Source organism: Triticum dicoccoides, chromosome 6B, assembly GCF_002162155.2.
Source record: "Triticum dicoccoides isolate Atlit2015 ecotype Zavitan chromosome 6B, WEW_v2.0, whole genome shotgun sequence".
NCBI lineage: Eukaryota > Viridiplantae > Streptophyta > Magnoliopsida > Poales > Poaceae > Triticum > Triticum dicoccoides.
This window is the reverse complement of record NC_041391.1, coordinates 253,981,827-253,990,592: the sequence shown is the minus strand read 5'-3', so window position 1 is coordinate 253,990,592 and position 8,766 is coordinate 253,981,827.

Below are 8,766 nucleotides of genomic sequence, written 5' to 3'. Positions count from 1 at the left end.
ACGATGCAGCAGCTAGGGAAGCAGAAAAGCTACGATGAGTATCCAGTTGGTCCCTATTACGAGCATTATACCTGTTTTATACACCATTCCGCAGCCTACCGCTGGAGGGGACATGTTAAGTAGTCCCACCCCTTGCTTATCGCACTATTTCTATCGTTCTGCCTTAATTGCTGTACTTTTCGAATAAACAATGCATCGCGTTTTGCTTATCATTACATTTCTCTCTATATATGTTCACTTACGACACGTTGCACCCGTACGCTTTGGTACGACCAAATACACCAGGGGCTTAAGTTCCCCAAATTATGGTGTGGTAAGTCCGAACACTTTCACAAGTGCGGCACCCCGAACTTATAGCATTATATGCATCGGCTCCGAATCATGTCTTGGGTCAATAGTTGGGTTTACCCGGCTCCCATGTTTTGGTACCTTACGTTCCGTTATATTGGCTAAGGTAGCGCTGGGAGAACCACTGCGATTGTGCCCCAGTTGAGCTGGGTTGAGCACCTCAGTGGAGAAAGCTAAAACTGACCGTCATGATGGGGCGAGAGCCGGTCGCTGTTCGAGAGGTTTCTTCGAGTCCCTAAAGACTTATGCCGCTTAGAGCGAGGAACCGGCTTTGTCCGGCCCAGGCGTGGATAGCGCCCCGAATTCGGCCTTCCGAACACTAGGGGCTTCGCCGAAATTTAAAATTATAGAATTCTATGGCTAAGTGAGAGTGTTCAAGCATTATAAGTCTGGTTGCCTCGTTCGTTGTGTTGAGCGCATCCCTAGAAGGACCCAAAAATGGGAACAAGAGCGCTCAAGTTTATCCCGAACACCCCAGCACTCTTGGCATGGGGGCCGAAGCCAACGACTTGCCATCTCTCAGATTTGATAAACGGCCGCACAGACGGTAATATTTTAAATTAACAAGTGTTTCTTAGCGCACATGAACAAAGTTTTCAGCGCACATGATAACAAAATGCGAGTCTACTCAAAAATTACATCTTTGGAGCACTCACCCGCAATAATGCGGGCACCCTTCAGGACACCCTTATAATACATATCGGGCGTGCGATACTCCTTGCCCGGCGGTGGCGCGTCCGTCAAAAGCTTCTCGGTGTCCATCTTTCCCGAGTGCACCTTAGCGCGGGCAAGGGCCCGACGGGTACCTTCAATGCAGGCGGAGTGCTTGATGACGTCAACCCATGGACATGCGTCCACCAGCCGCCGCACCAGACTGAAGTAGCTCCCAGGCATGGCTTCCTTGGGCCACAGCCGAACTATGAGGTCCTTCATGGCCTGTTCGGCCACCTTGTGGAGCTCGACCAGCTGCTTCAGCTGGTCGCTCAGGGGCACCGGATGTCCGGCCTCAGCATACTAAGACTAGAACACCTTTTCCGTTGAGCTCCCCTCCTCGGCTCTGTAGAATGCGGCAGCATCGGACACGCTACGGGGCAGATCTGCGAACACTCCTGGAGAGCTCCGAATCCGGGTAAGTAACAAGTAATTCACTTTGGCATGCTTGCTTTGCATGAAGAATGCCTTACCCGCCGCTATCTTCTTTACTGCCTCGATTTCCTGGAGGGCCTTTTGGGCTTCGGCCTTAGCGGCTTTGGCGCTCTCAAGAGCCGACGCGAGCTCGGACTCTGGAGTCTTCGAGTCACGCTCCAAACTCTCATGTTTTCCCACGAGAGCCTGGAGCTCTTGCCGTACCTCCGCCACCCGCGCCTCCTGCTTTTCTCGCTCGGTGCGTTCCGCCTCCTTCAGGGTTGCGACATCGTTCGTAGCCCCTGGAATACCCACGTTATTCCTGTCATTTTTTGCAACCAAATCCTTTTCTATAAGGTATAACTTTAATAAGGTGTTACATACCCTCCTTGTCCGCGAGATGCTTCTTGGCACGGCCGAGCTTGCTCTCGGACCGCTCGAGGCTCTGCTTGAAGGCATTGACCTCCGCAGTCAGTGCGGCAGAGGTCAGCAGTGCAACCTGCATTCCCATATTGACATATTTGTGTTAGACTCCTGCGTATGTCTTTTTAGATCCTTAGTTCGGCTTTTCTTTCCGAACACCAAACCAAGCATCAGGGGCTACTGTCTATGCGGTACTATTTTACATATCTTAAAAATTCTTACCTCGAAGCCTGTTAGAAGGCTGGTGCAGGCCTCGGTCAGCCCGCTTTTGGCGGACTGAACTTTCTGAATCACCGCACTCATAACAGTGCGGTGCGCCTCGTCAATGGAAGCGCCATTGAGCGCCTCCAGTAGATTATCCGGCGCCTCCGGTTGGACGGAGGCCGCCGGCATCACTGTCTCACCCCTCTCATGAAGGGGCCGCCTGCCGGACTCCGGAACCACCAAAGGTTCCGGTGCAGAGTCCGGTCCAAAGTCCAGGAGGTTGCCCGGCGGCACCTCCAGGGCCTCCTCCTCCGAGCGGGTCCCCTTCTGGGACCCCACCTCGGCGTCGTCTGCGTCACGAGGGGAGGAGGCAGTCGGAAGTGAAGCGCTATTCACATCCCACGAACCCAAGGACCCGCTCGACGAAGTGGGGAGATCGTCCTTGGGCGGACTACATGGTTGTATGCTTCGTTAGAAGACACTATGCGACGGAAGAAAAATTATGAGTTATTCAGGAATCCGGACACTTACGATCTCGCCAGGGGCTTGGCCCTCGAGGGCCACTCCTCTTCGCCGTCATCGGCGTTGGTGGAACAGTCCGGAGGAAGGATCCTTCCCTTCTTGGACCCTTCGGCCTCCCCCGTTGGGGAAGCCTTCCTCTTCTTCTCTCCCCCCGCTGGAGGAGAGGCCTCTTTCTTCTCCTCGTCATCTTCGTGGGAGGAGTCCGCCTCGGAGTCATCGGACGATGAGTCCGATAACACCTGGCGCCGGGAACTCCTCCGGGTTCCCGTGGCCTTCTTCTTGGCCTTCTTCTCCGGCACCACGTTGGGCGCCGGGACCAGCAGCCCCGTCAATCGGGCGTCCGCTGGGTCTTCTAGAAGGGGAGCCGGATAGTTAACCTACCCGGATGTCTTCTGCCAGGCTTGTTAAAGGTAATGGGAGTTTAGATCCCGCATAGAGCCAAACTATGAAAAACAAGTGTCCTGTAAAAGGCAATATAGCTTACCTTGCCAGCCTGACACTGCGAGCTGAATCCGCGATCTTCGGTAGCGGATGCGGGAGCCTCGGCGCCCTTGAACAGCACCCTCTAGGCCTCTTCATACATAGTGTCGAAGAGCCTGCTCAAGGTCTGGTGCTGTGTCGGATCGAACTCCCACAAGTTGAAATACCACTGTTGGCACGGGAGAATCCGGCGGATGAGCATGACCTCGACTACGTTGACAAGCTTGAGCTTCTTGGTCACCAGGGTTTGGAGACATGATTGGAGTCCGGTCAGCTCCTCCGAATCGGTCCACGACAGGCCCTTCTCTTTCCAAGAGGTGAGCCGTGTGGGGATGCCATATCTGAACTCGGGGGCCGCTGCCCATTCAGGGTCACGCGGCTCGATGATGTAGAACCACCCCGATTGCCACCCTTTGATGGTTTCCACGAAGGCGCCCTCGAGCCAGGAGACGTTGGGCATCTTGCCCACCATGGCGCCTCCGTATTCCGCTTGATGGCCGCCCACTACCTTCGGCTTGACATTGAAGGTCTTTAGCCATAAGCCGAAGTGGGGCTGGATGCAGACGAAGGCCTCGCACACGACGATAAACGCCGAGATGTTGAGGATAAAATTCGGGGCCAGATCATGGAAATCCAGGCCATAGTAAAACATGAGCCCCCGGACAAATGGGTGGAGTGGGAAGCCTAGTCCGCGGAGGAAATGGGGAAGGAACACCACCCTCTCATGGGGCCCGGGAGTGGGGATGAGTAGCCCCTCGTCGGGGAGCTGGTGCGCGATATCGCTGGACAAATATCCGGCCTTGCGCAGCTTTTTGATGTGCCCCTCCGTGACGGAGGAGGCCATCCACTTGCCTCCCGCTCTGGACATGGTTGGAGAAGGTTGAGGTGAGATGTGCAGACTTGGGCGCTAGAGCTCAAGTGCGCGGAGATGGATAAGCAAAGGAGGAAGAAGGCATAGGTGAAAAGGTGGATCCCTTATATATGGGCGGACGAAACTATGCGTCCCCACCAGCCCGGTAAAACTCGCTTATCTCCCAAGCGTTGCAATCAATGGTGCGGTTGGGTTACCCACGTCCGTATTGATGAGAAACCCATAATAAGGGGACACGATCTCTGATTTGACAAGACGTGCCAAGGAAACCGCTTCGCTAAACGCGCTGAGGGAACTGGAATTTATTTTGCAGAGCCGGACACTATCCTGGTGGAACAATAAAAACGATTCGAGTAAAGGCTTGGCCGTGGTGTGACGTCATGCCACGAAATACGTCAGCAGATTGAACTGGAATTTATTTTGCAGAGCCGGACACTATCCTGGTGTTCAAAATCTTCTATGAATTATTCGGAGGAGGAACCCGCTGAGGGAGTCCTGGACTAGGGGGTGTCTGGACAGCCAGACTATCATCGTCCGCCGGACTCCAAGACTATGAAGATACAAGATTGAAGACTTCGTCCCGTGTCCGGATGGGACTTTCCTTGGCGTGGAAGGCAAGCTTTGCGATACGGATATGTAGATCTCCTACCATTGTAACCGACTCTGTGTAACCCTAGCCCTCTCTGGTGTCTATATAAACTCGAGGGCTTTAGTCCGTAGGACACAACAACCATTACAACAACCATTACAACAACCATTACAACAATCATACCATAGGCTAGCTTCTAGGGTTTAGCCCCCTTGATCTCGTGGTAGATCCACTCTTGTACTACCCATATCATCAATATCAATCAAGCAGGAGTAGGGTTTTACCTCCATCGAGAGGGCCCGAACCTGGGTAAAAACACCGTGTCCCTTGTCTCCTGTTACCATCCGCCTAGACGCACAGTTCGGGACCCCCTACCCGAGATCCGCCGGTTTTGACACCGACATTGGTGCTTTCATTGAGAGTTCCTCTGTGTCGTCACCGATAGGCTTGATGGCTTCTTCAATCAACAACGACGCTGTCCAGGGTGAGACTTTTCTCCCCGGACAGATCTTCGTGTTCGGCGGCTTCGCACTGCGGGCCAATTCACTTGGCCATCTGGAGCAGATCGAAAGCTACGCCCCTGGCCGTCAGGTCAGATTTGGAAGCCTAAACTTCACGGCGGATATCCGCGGAGACTTGATCTTCGATGGATCCGAGCCGCAGCCAAGCGTGCCGCACTGTCACGATTGGCATGATCTAACTCTGCCGTCGGACAGTACCTTGGAGGCCGCACACAAATCCGCTGCGACCCTTAGTTCGGAGTTGATCCACAGATCGAGGACCGGTGGCTGGACACCACCTCGGGGGCTGCGACGTCCACGGCGATGGAGCCGAATACCGACCATGTCCCTTATAAAGCTTATGACTCCGAGGCGCCGGACTCCTTGCCGGACTCCGAACCTCCCGTGCCCCTACCAATCAAATCTGATTGGGCGCCGATCATGGAGTTCACCGCTGCGGACATCTTCCAACACTCACCCTTTGGCGACATCCTGAATTCGCTAAAGCATCTCTCGCTATCCGGAAAGCCCTGGCCGGACTATGGCCAGGATGGTTGGGATGCGGACGACGAAGAAATTCAAAGCTCACCCACCACCCACTTTGTAGCCACTGTCGACAATCTAACCGACATGCTAGACTACAACTCCGAGGACATCAACAGTATGGACGACCACCCCAACACATGACGTATACATGGTGGATACCCCAAAAGGAGGCGATAGAGAGGAACAACAAGGCGCGGCAAAGGATAATCCCACAGATAAACAACCAAAACAGCGACGCAAGCACCGCCCTAAGCCCCGCCTCGACAAAAACAGCATTCCTAATGACCCAGCAATAGAGCATGGCAAACCAGTGGACAACGAACATGAAACCGAGCAACCATCCGAACAGGATGAATCGGATAATCAATCCATTCCTGGCGAAACCAACAGTCCGGACGACCTCACGTCGGACACACCACCGGAGCACAGGAACCTTCACAAAAGACTCGTCGCCACCGCAAAAAGCTTGAAGAAGGAAAAACGGAAGCTCAAAACAGCGGAAGACATACTCAGAATGAGGTGGAGCAAAGTACCCAAGACCGCAGACAAATATGGCAATGGCCATCAATCAAAGAGCTACCCGAAGCGCAAGCTGCTGCCAGAATTTGACGAGGAAGCCATAGAGCCACCATAGTCAAAAATTAAAGAAGCCGCCTGGCCGGATAGACGACCAGATGACAGGCCAAAAGCGACAAGCAGCGCCGCACTCAAGCCGACTCATCACCCTGGGAAAACAGATGGCCCAGCCAGGTCCGTTTACGGGCCGAAAAAGAGGGCCCCAGGAAGCAACACAGCACGCCAAGTGTTCGAAGACAGCGGCGCACCCAAATACAGGGGCGCCGCACACCCACTATGTTTCACCGATGAGGTGTTGGATCATGAATTTCCAGCAGGGTTCAAACCCATAAACATAGAGGCATACGACGGAACAACAGACCCTGGAGTCTGGATAGAGGATTACATACTACACATACACATGGCTAGAGGAGATGATCTCCATGCCATAAAATATCTACCCCTCAAGCTCAAAGGGCCAGCTCGGCATTGGCTCAAAAGCCTCCCAGAAAACACTGTTGGAAGTTGGGAAGAGCTCGAGGACGCGTTTAGAGCAAATTTTCAAGGAACTTACGTCTGCCCTCCAGATGCAGACGATCTAAGTCATATAACTCAACAGCCCGGAGAGTCAGCGTGCAAATTCTGGAACAGGTTCCTTACCAAAAAGAACCAAATAGTCGACTGTCCGGACGCGGAAGCCTTAGCAGCATTTAAACACAACATCCATGACGAATGGCTCACCAGACACCTCGGCCAAGAGAAGCCGAGGACAATGGCCGCGCTAACAAGCCTCATGACCCGCTTTTGCACGGGGGAGGACAGCTGGCTAGCAAGATGCAGCACCAGCAACCTGAGTACATCCGAGATCAGAGATGGAAACGAAAAATCACGGCGCGGAAAGTATCAGCGCCGGAATAAAGAAAAAAGCCCAAAGAATACGGCGGTCAACGTCGGATTGAAAAGCTCGCGGCCAAACAACAAAACACTGCCCCTTAAGGACAACAGTGATGAGCTATCCAACTTAAACAAAATTTTGGATCGGATATGTCAAATCCAGAGTACCTCCGGAAGTCCTGCAAACCACACCCACCGAGATTGTTGGGTTTTCAAACAGTCCGGCCGACTAAACGCCGAACACAAGGGGCTCGACGCACGAAGCGACGATGATGATAAACCCCACCAGCAGAGCACCGGAAAACAAAAGACTTTCCCACAAGAAGTCAAAACAGTAAACTCACTTCATGTGATATTACATAAAAACAATGCGGCACCCGCTAAGATAAGTGCCGCCCGGTCCACCCCAGCGGAACCTTGAAGTTGGATGTCAAAACCAATCACTTTCGACCACCTGGATTATTCCAGAAGCATTCGAAACGCAGGATGGACTGCTCTGATATTGGATCCCATAATCGACGGAATACAATTTACACAAGTCCTAATGGACGGCGGCAGTGATTTAAACCTGCTATATCCAAACACAATCCGCAGGTTGGGGATAGACCTTACTAAAATTCGATATAGCCGCACTTCCTTTAAAGGAGTGATGCCAGGCCCTTACGCCAAGTGCATAGGCTACTTACTACTGGAAGTTGTGTTCGGGTCACCGGGCAACTTCCGACACGAAAAGCTAATCTTTCATGTCGCCCCATTCAAAAGTAGCTATCAAGCACTATTGGGACGTGAAGCTTTTGTTCGCTTTAACACAATACCACATTACGCGTCTCTTACACTCAAAATGCCCGGTCCACGTGGCATCATCTCATTAAGAGGGTCATTCAAAGACACCGGACACGGCTAGACGAGTCCGGCATAAATAAGCTAGGGGCTCCCTAGCCGCACACCCCTTCACAAGGGGCTGCACATATAAGCAACAATGAGCTAATATAGGCTCAGCTTTATTAATTTATTAATATTTTTTATGCACTTTTCGCACGATTCCTTTTCAAACTAAGTTCCTCTCTTTTTATAGATGAACGCCATGCACACCCGTCCAGGATAACGGCACAACGGAGACACAGGCGCAGACGTGCAGTAGGGACCCATTGCAACGATTCTTTTCAGATTAAGACCCTGCGTAAACCTTTTTTACTGTCTCTTGTTGCTATAATCCCCTGGTTTTTCATGATAACCAGAGAGGAGACTGACGTTTTGGCATCGGCCGCGTCAGAGGACCTCGCCCGTACCTGGACACAAGGGGCTTAGGGCATTGTTTCGCCCGTCATTATAAAAGACCGAACACCTTAGGGAGTGTTCGGCGTCTCGAGTTAGGTGTTATATGTATCAGCTCTAAATCATGTCTTTGGTAAAATGTTGGGTTTTCCTGGCTCCTGTGTTTTGCTGCCTTACGTTCCGTATCATCGGCTAATGCGGCACCAGGAGAACTACTGCAATTGTGCCCCAGTTCGGCTGGGCGAGCACCTCAGTAGAGAAAGCCGAAAACTGACTGTCATGATACAGCGAGAGACTGGTCAACCACTCGATCGACCAACGGAATGTTTAGAATTCCTCCGCTTTGACGAAGGACCGTTTTCCGGTCAGGCACATACGCGCCCCGAATTCGGAGCGCGCGGTGCCCCCAGGGGCTATATCGTAGCCCCACCCTC